Below are 13,374 nucleotides of genomic sequence, written 5' to 3' on the forward strand. Positions count from 1 at the left end.
GTACAAAGCTGAGCTTAAAAGATTCTTTAAGAGTTCAAAAACCTCAGCTGTGTTAACTGATCCGTTTCCAAATCTAGGAACAAATCTGGTTGCTAATCAAAATACTTCCCGATCCCAAGTGCTTATGTTGTCTGTCTCAAAGCAGCAAAATGATGCTTTGACAATGAATAAAGATTACGGGAATCCATAGCTGTCGAATAACAAGGCTAATGAACAACCTAGTAGTTCGACGACAACTTTGACCGAAGTTGTGCCACCCATCATTCCTGAACAAATGATAAAGTCGCCAAAGGGAATAGTACACAAATCGACATTTAATCCTCGTGCAAAAATAGCACAGAATTATAATATAATAGAGGACCTGGCCCAATCGTCGTCCGCTATGTCGACACTTGAGGTACCGCAAAATTGCCCCTCCCAAGAGCAAGATTTATTATCAGCAATAGGTGGGATTGGCCCAATGGATTCCAATCTTGTGGCCTTTGATCATAAAGGATATGACCCTCAATTACTAGCTCAACTAGCTTTCCTTATTCAAGTGAAAGCCCTCAACAAAACTGTTCATCGAACAATTATTGATGAGGGGGCATCTACGTGTATTATGTCGATGAGTTGCTGGAAAAATTTAGGCTCACCACCCTTGTCGAGATCATCAACGATGTTAAAAGCATTTGATGGACGATCATACACTCCATATGGGATTTTAAGTAACTTGCAAGTTGAACTAGGGGGCAAAAGAGTAGGAATTGATGTTGAAGTAATTGATGGAAACCTCGATTACAACATCCTACTGGGAAGGCCCTGGATGTATGCCATGGCCGCAGTTGTGTCGACCTACTTCAGGAAGATTGCATTTCCCTTTCAAGGAGGAATTACAGTCGTCGACCAACAAACTTTCCTCCCCGACAGTTCACAAGTTACGGGAAGCATTCCAATGATCCATGGAAGCAATCATTCACTTCAAAATATTGGAGTAGGTCTCCTAAAAGACCCTGCCCTAATGGGTACTTTTGCCCTAACGCCTATGAGTAATCTGGCGGAAGTGGCCACAGTGGAAACCTACAATATGAAATCTTCTATATCTAATGGATTCCAAAGATTCCTGAACATTTTGTCAGCATGGATCATCGCCATTTTAGAAATATTGTAGCAATCAATTTTCTTGGCCTGGGGGGCAACCCCAAATCAACGCTCATCAAGCGTTTGGATAGATAGATCTAAAGAATATGGTACCCCTTCAGATCCTTGGTCGCAAGTGCATGTCACCGACGAAGGAATTGTCCAATCAATGGTAATTGACGGGGCACCATGGAATGATTCCCACCATCGTTCCCTTCTCCCGGATTGTGGAGAAGATACTCAAGATGACCTTTATCATCCTTCAGTTTTTGATTTTCTATCAAATACTGTAAATACAGTGGGCTCCGAGGATGGTTCTTATCTCGTGTCAACCTCGTTAAAAAAAATGAAACAAGGAGTCATGAGGATAGTTCTTTTACTATGTCAACCTCATTAAAAAATGAAACAAATCCCCTTTTCAAATCTCAAAGGTAAACCTTCATTCCAACCACCGAGTTGAATGCAATGAAGCTTGGGGGGTATGCACCTCGATTTGCGTTATTATGCTGGGGGCATGCAAACATAAGATCGAGCAGTTTTAGCACATAGTTCATGCTCGTTAAAAAATAAACATAAGACCGAGCAGTTTTAGCACATAGTTCATGCTCGTTAAAAAATAAACATAAGACCGAGCAAGTGTTTCAATCCGCGTTTAAGCTCGTTAAAAAATGAACTATCCTCCAGTAAATAACCACTGTGAATGTAACGTTATCAGCCATTAAAGCCTTGGTCGTGTTTGCACCGTCACCTTCACTTTTCCATTGGCCGATCATTCACCTCCATTTGATTGTTTACACATTTTGAGGAACAACTGCGAAGAGTGATTTCACTAGCCATCCTTGTGACACTATCGTGCTTGGAAAATTCCAACCCTTACCTGGAACCAGCTGCTACCCATTTTATCACTCGTTCCTCAACAGACGAGTATTCTTTAAGCTCTTTTCATCTGACTCGTAAAATATGAAAAGATTGCCGAGTTTTGGCCTTCCAGCTCGTTAAAGTGACCGGAAGTGCTATCCCTCCTCTAGATTTTAATCTTCTTGGACCTGAGGGATTATTGCACAAAAAGATCGAGCGCTTGTTTTATTCGGCTCGTTAAAACTATCGAAAATTCATCCCTTCTATATTGTTTTGTACTTTTTTGGACTTAAGGGATTAGATGACGAAAAAGGAACTCCGGAGTTAACTTTACGTACCTTTTCAGACTCTCTAAAAATGAAAAGGACCGAGTTATCTTTGTCGTTAGACTCGTTAAAAAGATTAATAGCGACAAACTTGTCTTTAGACGAGAACGAGTTTCACTATCGCTAGGCTCGTTAAAACATAGCGATGGGTTTGCCCGAAGGGAAAATTATAGAACAAGCATATGTTATCCTCCTCAAGCTTGACAAAAATAAAGAGGTAATGGTCTGCAATGACTGGGGAAAAATTGGGAAGAAACTCAAAGAACGTTTATTGGTAGCAAGTCGCTCTTGAACATGACACTTCCACTCCGTGCCTGAGTCGGGTTGGGTTGTTTCATTCATCGGTCACATCACCATGGTCTCGCCATACCATCCACCTTCGGGGTAAATGCTACCAATCCATCATTAAGTGTCGCCGATATTTCAAGAGAAGTCATCTAGAGAAGTCAACCGTGTCCCATCCACTACCATACATTATACTTCATTCTTTCATGACCGCCACCCTGAACCATATATCATCAGATCGTTTTCACCTCCATCAAAATCATTTGCTCCGTTTCGTGTCACTGATGTGGGATACATCAAGGCCCTCCTTTGACAGATCGCTTCTTGTCGACATCAGCTCATTATCCAAGAAGTTGATCTAGGAACAACCCCTTCAGTACTTTGAAGTTTGCATGCCTCAATGGCAAGTTTCTCACTTCCGGCGACAGGTATACATCAATGACCTTTGACCGAAAGATTTTGCGTGGTGTTCGATGCCAAGTCCTTTATTCACACATTGTGAATTGTACTGCAGTACCTTGAGGGTCATTATCATTATCGGTGATTCCTCTCGCGCTTGTTAATAGTTTACATCATTGACTGGTAATCAAGCGATGTCTTTCCATGTTCGACTTCAAAACATTTCTCACATGGATCGACTTGTGCTTAGAGTGAAGATCGGACGAGATTGAAGACCCCGGATCTAGTTTCATCCATCCAGGCCGAGATATATATTCAGGAAATATAAAGACATTGACATGTACAGCATTGCAGAACAGATGATCATCCTACCAAAAGGATGATGATTTCATCAGAATCATCAGTCTACCATCAGACGATTGTCTGTCCTATGTACATACAAATGAATTTATAAAGCTGAGCATGGGAATGCCCGCCTCAGCTAGATCATGAAAACAATATGAAAAATAATGTATTGTATTGTATCTTATTACAGGTCTCCTCCCAGCATTGAAAGAACTTCGGATCCTCCTAATAAAGCATTTCACCCGATAAACGGCCTCATACTTTAGGGGGCAACTGTTATAGACATTTTTGTGCCTTACAGCTCCAAACATGAAATTTCCATAATCGGAGGGATCCAAAGTCCCTAAAAGTGTTGTTCCTGCCCCTAAAGGAACAAGGTCAACCAATGACAGCTTCTCGCAGAAGTTCTCCACCAGAAACTGCTCAAAACTAGTCAAATCAGGATCAATTCAGATGCTCCACTAGCTGCCTGCGTTGCAAAGCACCCAAATACACTGGCTAGGTGCGTTGCAACACACTTGAATGCACTACCCAGGTGCGTTGAGCGGGAAATGACAAGTGGCAGAGTCATTCAACGAGGTGGAGAGACAATGGAAGCTTCCAAAATCTTCTCCAATGACACTTGCCTCACTGAATTCGACCAGTGATGAGTAAGAAGCTCTCAGTCTCCAAGTGGAAGCAAGAACTGACAGAGAGAAGCCACAAGTCAAAACATAAGCTGACTCATCCTCTCTGCTTACATCTATATATGGATCCCTCATCCCAGAGATCGGGAGGCTGGAATTTTGTACTTTGCAGAGAATTGTTGTTGGTTTGAGATTGAGATTAGTACATTGGGTGATTTATGCTTTGTTGGAGGAGAGGAAGGGATTCCTTTGCTGGGAGGTAGATGCTGGATCGGGACTCACTTGGTTGTATCTCCTCTCGGACTTTCTTATCATATCAATAAAATTATTTGAGTTTCTCCTACATGCTTGTATATCAGTGATGTTTTGTTATATTTGCATGTTTAGCTTAATCTGATCCTGAGATTTTTGTGAATGTATATCTATATCTTCGTGTAGGTTCTCTCTCTTGTGATCTTGCAGGAATTCGGTGAAGCTGGGCTGGTAAGGGAGCAGAGAGCCGGGAGCTATTGAAGAGAGGAGTGATTGGATCAACGAACTAGCGAAAGACACAGGTTAGTTACATCCTTCCTCTTCATTTACATTTCATAAAGAAGAATACTCAAGTAGTTTTCCTTGTTTGTTGCTAAGGCACTATCACACCTTAGAGTGGGATAGGGGCATTCTGAATAGATACTTTTCCCAACAACAAATTGGCGACTCCACTGGGGATCGTATCTAGTTAGTTTATTTGTGTTTCTATTGTTGTTCTTCTCATAAACTTAGGAGTGGCGAATCGAACTGCATTTGCCATTTACAAATGCAAAGTAGAGATCTGCTACTCTAGTCCATTCACTGGGCCTGTTTATGATCTGAAGAGCTGATCCATGAATGCTCTAACTGCCCTTTGTGATAGATCTTAGTCCTCCTTTAAATCATCCTTCTAATTGTACCTTATTGATAGCTTTTATCCGGCCAAAAACCATAGATTAAACTGCAAACCGTGACCCAGAACCCAGAGAAAATTCTCGTTTCTGCTTCAGCGCAGGCTCTGTGAAGAGGTTCTACATTTCAACGCAGGTCCCGAGAGGGCTACTTGCGCTGCAATTCAGTTTCTCTGTGCAACAGGTGCGCTGATCAGCCTTTTCCCTGTGCAGCTGTGGTTCTTTGCATCCTTGTATTCAGTTTTATCTCTATTTTTTGCAGCCTCTTATCAGTGTGTGTACCTATCTGAAAACCCCTTTTCTTTGCCTTAATTCCGCCTCAGTTGTATAAAAGAAATTGTATTTTTTTTTGTGTATTTGTTACATCATTTGCAGTTTCCCATTACAAAAGTAAACTAGTCATACTGTCGCCCTTAGATCTAGACCCGTCGTAAGTGCCGTTTTGATCTTAGGAGAAAATTTGTTTGCTGTTGACAGTTGATTATACTTTTTACTTTTGCTTTGGTTTGAATTTGTCTCTTTCTAGTGTCAAAACGAGTGTTTACTTCAAAATCATAAAGTGTCGTAACCTTCTCTACCTTTTTTATTTCGAAAAGAAGCTTATTTGTGTTTTTCACTTGAAAGCAAATTCAAATTTGTACAACAAATTTCTTTTTAGGCATCAATATTAAGAAAGTGAAAACAAATACATGCATTTGTGCATTTGCATATTGATAGTTTGTATGGTTTGATTTAGGAAAAGTGCATTTACAGTGTGCTCTATGCTCTTTGAGAAAAGATTGTGTCTTTCTTTTCCCCTTGTAGCTAGGATTTTCATTGTTGAAAAGAGATAAAAGCTTGCTTATCATCTTTAGACTGCATTTAGGAATTGTATCTACATCTCGTGGTGATCCAAAAAGGCAAACTTCTAAGAAATATCAACCTAAAATAAATTGAATGAACTTAAAAACGCTTTGTAAAATTACGCACAACATAGAGGTCTAGGCTAGAGACGTGTTCCGGCATCGTAAAACCTGGTGACTGTCGGCCTCACTGATGGTTGGGTGATTCCTCCTTAGAGACGATAAGTGCCAGTACGGATTGTGCTCCCACGTACCGTTGAGTATATATTGGGAGACCCCTATAGGCATAAAACCTTTATCCATAGGAAGCCGTGTCGGCCGCCCTACTGATCGCAATGCACTGAACACAGCATTCGGGAAGATTGACCGCCCGTACCTTAAAAATTATTCTACGGTTTTGTGATTGGTTTGGCACACCCTCTACCTAGAACTCCAGAGCAGTCCCTTTCATTCCTTTTCAGACTCCTTAACGGAAAAGCTCCATCTGAGCACTTGTCACTTCAGGCTCATTAAAAATCGAAGGAGACTAGAGTCATCTTTTGCTTTTTCTCGACTCTTAAAAACTGAAAAAGCGAGTTGTGTTTAAAGCGTCTAAAATTAATTTAATTCGGAAACATATTTCCCCTGTTGTATTTTAGTTGATCGAGTAATCCGCAATCGTGGAAGAAAGTCAATTGAAACCCCGTCGTTCGTGGAGGCTTACGAGTCAATCGTCTTTGTCTCCGGAATCGAAAACAGTACGGACAAAGCGCACTCATTTAACCGGTTCGAAATCTCCTATTAAAGTTAGAACAAGTGTTCCAGCAACATCCGAGATTCCGGTTACTCCAAACATTTCTGGAAACCCGACCTCTACAGAAGAAGTTCAACAGCCACAGAGGGACAGTGATACTGATCCTAGTCTGAGAGCAAACACTTGTGTTACTGAACCAGTTCCATCTGCAACCGGTTCAGAGAGTCTTGCTCCTCAAACATCTGTCGCTGTCGATTCAACCCCTTCTTCGGCACCAGAAATATTTTACGGACCTGACGGTCTTCCCCTTCCACCTGGTTTGATTGCGATAGAGGAAATTGTAGAAGATCCGCAACCAAGTACTCCAACACATTTTGGAGTTGGGGTCACTCTATTTCCTTCCACATCAGAAGTTAGTCTACCACCAGTGGAAGTTCCTGTAGAATCGCTAGGTAATCTTTTGGATAGACTCAAAATGTCTGAACAACCGTCAACATCTAGGACTGTGTCGACTGACACAGCGACAACAGAACTCCCTGTCGTCACTCCGACAATGTTTGTCGGCGTACCATCTGTCCCAACTAGCTCACAACCGCTAGAAAGAGTCCATCCAGGGGTTATTTCGATAGTATGGTCCGTTCATGTTTGTTCCTCCGGAATAATATCCGGCAACTCTTATGTTGAGACTCGCCAAATTGATCCATTTGGAGGTCAATTTGGGCAATCCAGTCCCCAAGGGTAGACAATCCCCTTGAGTTCCGGATTACCACCATATGGGGGGCAATATGCCTTTTCATTACCCCCTCCGGGAGGATATCCATACGGGAGTTCACAACAGTATTCAGGTTATACTGGAGTTACATCAAGTGGTTGGATACCTATACTACCCCAACAACCAAGAGTTGTGTATTCTATGCAACAATGTGTACCTATCTCGAACATCCCGACTACACCAGCTATTGTGACAGTGTCACAAGTTCAAACGCTGCCTGTTGTATGTCAACCTCAGATTTCTCAGGCTGTAATGCAACAGCCCCTTGACCCTGTGACTCAACCACAATCGCCGACTGGTGGGGCGACGCAGCTCCGAACGAGTACAATTACCCTGCACCTTGGTCCAACGGTTAGTATAGCGCAACAGAACATGGCTTCACAACCGTGGCTGGTGCAATACCAACAACCACAATTCCAACAAGTATACCAAGGTTCTGAGCAACAGATCTTTGCGAACAGTGGACAGCCGTACATTCAAAACGGTCAAAATCAACCACTTTACAATGGTCATGTCCACCAACCGTATCAGTCGTACCAGCATCAACTACATCATGCTGGTATGCAAAGGTCAACTGCTCAGGCAATTCCATCATATCCTGGGTATGCTTCACCTAACCTGAATCAACAGTTACCATTCGTGGCAACTCTAGAGTTACTTGATTTACACCGGTTAACAAACGATCCAATCGCTTACGCCCCTTGGTGGCCGGCGATCCCTCATAAACTTCCATCAGATATTCCTAAATTTAATGGAAATCCAGGTGAAGATCCATCGAATCACGTGATGACATTTCATCTATGGTGTTCATCAAACACCCTAAACGATGATTCGATAAGGCTTCGCCTTTTCCAGAGGACATTAACGGGTCCAGCGGCAAAATGGTATATTGAATTGCCTAGAGCTTCGTTCGACAACTTCAGTACCTTAGCCACGACTTTCTTAACCCATTTTCAATTACCAATAAGGTATGAAACAGGAACGGAAATCCTAACTAACTTCAAACAGACAACGGCCACTCACATATCTGATCATATACATGAGTCGCGACGTCGTCGTAGGATGGTAAAAACGTACGTTCCCGATCAGCTATTAGCTGAATGGTTTATAAAGTCCTTACTTCCTACAATCACGGAAGATTTGGCAAAGGGGGGAGTCATAACGGAAGAGCAAGTCGTCACTCGCGCGCAATATCTGGACTTGGTATATACTCAGTCTGGCACGCTCTACGACAAAATACCTGACGCCCCTAGACCAGAATTCTCAATTCCTCCTCCTCCTAAATCAAACAATGACTCTCACACCGGCGATGGCGTGATTGGCATGACAAACGCGAAAACGACAAAGGCTACGTCCAAGAAAGCCCGTAAGATTTCATATCAAAATGCAAAAGACGAAATTCTTGCTTCGGAAGTAAATGTCGTATCAGCAGATAAGGGCAAAGAAACCAAACAACCAGGAAGCAAGAAGAAACAAGGCAAAGGGAAGAAGAAGAAACAGGATGAGTCATCTCCTAAAAAACCTTCTTCAAACCCTCCTGGAAATAGGAAACTGAAATATCCATGTCAAATATGTGATGAGGATCATCGGACAGCGGAATGTCCGTACAAAGCTGAGCTTAAAAGATTCTTTAAGAGTTCGAAAACCTCAGCTGTGTTAACTGATCCGTTTCCAAATCTAGGAACAAATCTGGTTGCTAATCAAAATACTTCCCGATCCCAAGTGCTTATGTTGCCTGTCTCAAAGCAGCAAAATGATGCTTTGACAAGGAATAAAGATTACGGGAATCCACAGCTGTCGAATAACAAGGCTAATGAACAACCTAGTAGTTCGACGACAACTTTGACCGAAGTTGTGCCACCCATCATTCCTGAACAAATGATAAAGTCGCCAAAGGGAATAGTACACAAATCGACATTTAATCCTCGTGCAAAAATAGCACAGAATTATAATATAATAGAGGACCTGGCCCAATCGTCGTCCGCTATGTCGACACTTGAGGTACCGCAAAATTGCCCCTCCCAAGAGCAAGCTTTATTATCAGCAATAGGTGGGATTGGCCCAATGGATTCCAATATTGTGGCCTTTGATCATAAAGGATATGACCCTCAATTACCAGCTCAACTAGCTTTCCTTATTCAAGTGAAAGCCCTCAACAAAACTGTTCATCGAACAATTATTGATGAGGGGGCATCTACGTGTATTATGTCGATGAGTTGCTGGAAAAATTTAGGCTCACCACCCTTGTCGAGATCATCAACGACGTTAAAAGCATTTGATGGACGATCATACACTCCATACGGGATTTTAAGTAACTTGCAAGTTGAACTAGGGGGCAAAAGAGTATGAATTGATGTTGAAGTAATTGATGGAAACCTCGATTACAACATCCTACTGGGAAGGCCCTGGATATATGCCATGGCCGCAGTTGTGTCGACCTACTTCAGGAAGATTGCATTTCCCTTTCAAGGAGGAATTACAGTCGTCGACCAACAAACTTTCCTCCCCGACAGTTCACAATTTACGGGAAGCATTCCAATGATCGATGGAAGCAATCATTCGCTTCAAAATATTGGAGTAGGCCTCCTAAAAGACCCTGCCCTAATGGGTACTTTTGCCCTACCGCCTGTGAGTAATCTGGCGGAAGTGGCCACAGTGGAAACCTACAATATGAAATCTTCTATATCTAATGGATTCCAAAGATTCCTGAACATTTTGTCAGCATGGATCATCGCCATTTTAGAAATATTGTAGCAATCAATTTTCTTGGCCTGGAGGGCAACCCCAAATCAACGCTCATCAAGCGTTTGGATAGATAGATCTAAATAATATGGTACCCCTTCAGATCCTTGGTCGCAAGTGCATGTCACAGACGAAGGAATTGTCCAATCAATGGTAATTGACGGGGCACCATGGAATGATTCCCACCATCGTTCCCTTCTCCCGGATTGTGGAGAAGATACTCAAGATGACCTTTATCATCCTTCAGTTTTTGATTTTCTATCAAATACTGTAAATACAGTGGGCTCCGAGGATGGTTCTTATCTCGTGTCAACCTCGTTAAAAAAAATGAAACAAGGAGTCATGAGGATAGTTCTTTTACTGTGTCAACCTCATTAAAAAATGAAACAAATCCCCTTTTCAAATCTCAAAGGTAAACCTTCATTCCAACCACCGAGTTGAATGCAATGAAGCATGGGGGGCATGCACCTCGATTTGCATTATTATGCTGGGGGCATGCAAACATAAGATCGAGCAGTTTTAGCACATAGTTCATGCTCGTTAAAAAATAAACATAAGACCGAGCAAGTGTTTCAATCCGCGTTTAAGCTCGTTAAAAAATGAACTATCCTCCGGTAAATAACCACTGTGAATGTAACGTTATCATCCATTAAAGCCTTGGTCGTGTTTGCACCGTCACCTCCACTTTTCCATTGGCCGATCATTCACCTCCATTTGATTGTTTACACATTTTGAGGAACAGCTGCGAAGAGTGATTTCACTAGCCATCCTTGTGACACTGTCGTTCTTGGAAAATTCCAACCCTTACCTGGAACCAGCTGCTACCCATTTTATCACTCGTTCCTCAAAAGACGAGTCTTCTTTAAGCTCTTTTCATCTGACTCGTAAAATATGAAAAGATTGCCGAGTTTTGGCCTTCCAGCTCATTAAAGCGACCGGAAGTGCTATCCCTCCTCTAGATTTTAATCTTTTTGGACCTGAGGGATTATTGCACAAAAAGATCAAGCGCTTGTTTTGTTCGGCTCGTTAAAACTATCGAAAATTCATCCCTTCTATATTGTTTTGTACTTTTTTGGACTTAAGGGATTAGATGACGAAAAAGGAACTCCGGAGTTAACTTTACGTACCTTTTCAGACTCTCTAAAAATGAAAAGGACCGAGTTATCTTTGTCGTTAGACTCGTTAAAAAGATTAATAGCGACAAACTTGTCTTTAGACGAGAACGAGTTTCACTATCGCTAGGGTCGTTAAAACATAGCGATGGGTTTTCCCGAAGGGAAAATTATAGAAAAAGCATATGTTATCCTCCTCAAGCTTGACAAAAATAAAGAGGTAATGGTCAGCAATGATTGGGGAAAAATTGGGAAGAAACTCAAAGAACCTTTATTGGTAGCAAGTCGCTCTTGAACATGACACTTCCACTCCGTGCCTGAGTCGGGTTGGGTTGTTTCATTCACCGGTCACATCACCATGGTCTCGCCATACCATCCACCTTCGGGGTAAATGCTACCAATCCATCATATAAGTGTCGCCGATATGTTCAAGAGAAGTCATCCAGAGAATTCAACTGTGTCCCATCCACTACCATACATTATACTTCATTCTTTCATGACTGCCACCCTGAACCATATATCATCAGATCGTTTTCACCTCCATCAAAATCCTTTGCTCCGTTTCGTGTCACTGATGTGGGATACATCAAGGCCCTCCTTTGACAGATCACTTCTTGTCGACATCAGCTCATTATCCAAGAAGTTGATCTAGGAACAACCCCTTCAGTACTTTGAAGTTTGCATGCCTCAATGGCAAGTTTCTCACTTCCGGCGACAGGTATACATCAATGACCTTCGACCGAAAGATTTTGCGTGGTGTTCGACGCCAAGTCCTTTATTCACACCATGTGAATTGTACTGCAGTACCTTGAGGGTCATTATCATTATCGGTGATTCCTCTCGCGCTTGTTAATAGTTTACATCATTGACTGGTAATCAAGCGATGTCTTTCCATGTTCGACTTCAAAACATTTCTCACATGGATCAACTTGTACTTAGAGTGAAGATCGGACGAGATTGAAGACCCCGGATCTAGTTTCATCCATCCGGGCTGCGATATATATTCAAGAAAAATAAAGACATTGACATGTACAGCATTGCAGAACAGATGATCATCCTACCAAAAGGATGATGATTTCATCAGAATCATCAGTCTACCATCAGACGATTGTCTGTCCTATGTACATACAAATGAATTTATAAAGCTGAGCATGGGAATGCCTGCCTCAGCTAGATCATGAAAACAATATGAAAAATAATGTATTGTATTGTATCTTATTACAGGTCTCCTCCCAGCATTGAAAGAACTTCCGATCCTCCTAATAAAGCATTTCACCCGATAAACGGCCTCATACTTTAGGGGGCAACTGTTATAGACATTTTTGTGCCTTACAGCTCCAAGCATGAAATGTCCATAATCCAAGGGATCCAAAGTCCCTAAAAGTGTTGTTCCTGCCCCTAAAGGAACAAGGTCAACCAATGACAGCTTCTCGCAGAAGTTCTCCACCAGAAACTGCTCAAAACTAGTCAAATCAGGATCAATTCAGATGCTCCACTAGCTGCCTGCGTTGCAAAGCACCCAAATACACTGGCTAGGTGCATTGCAACGCACTTGAATGCACTACCCAGGTGCGTTGAGCGGGAAATGACAAGTGGCAGAGTCATTCAACGAGGTGGAGAGACAATGGAAGCTTCCAAAATCTTCTCCAATGACACTTGCCTCACTGAATTCGACCAGTGATGAGTAAGAAGCTCTCAGTCTCCAAGTGGAAGCAAGAACTGACAGAGAGAAGCCACAAGTCAAAACATAAGCTGACTCATCCTCTTTGCTTACATCTATATATGGATCCCTCATCCCAGAGATCGGGAGGCTGGAATTTTGTACTTTGCAGAGAATTGTTGTTGGTTTGAGATTGAGATTAGTACATTGGGTGATTTATGCTTTGTTGGAGGAGAGGAGGGGATTCCTTTGCTGGGAGGTAGATGCTGGATCAGGACTCACTTGGTTGTATCTCCTCTCGGACTTTCTTATCATATCAATAAAATTATTTGAGTTTCTCCTACATGCTTGTATATCAGTGATGTTTTGTTATATTTGCATGTTTAGCTTAATCTGATCCTGAGCTTTTTGTGAATGTATATCTATATCTTCGTGTAGGTTCTCTCTCTTGTGATCTTTCAGGAATTCGGTGAAGCTGGACCGGTAAGGGAGCAGGGAGCCGGGAGCTATTGAAGAGAGGAGTGATTGGATCAACAAACTAGCGAAAGACACAGGTTAGTTACATCCTTCCTCTTCATTTACATTTCATAAAGAATAATACTCAAGTAGTTTTCCTTGTTTGTTGCTAAGGC

Source organism: Pinus tabuliformis, chromosome Q (genome assembly GCF_031772625.1).
Source record: "Pinus tabuliformis cultivar Carrire ecotype Pingquan chromosome Q, CPIR1, whole genome shotgun sequence".
Lineage (NCBI taxonomy): Eukaryota > Viridiplantae > Streptophyta > Pinopsida > Pinales > Pinaceae > Pinus > Pinus tabuliformis.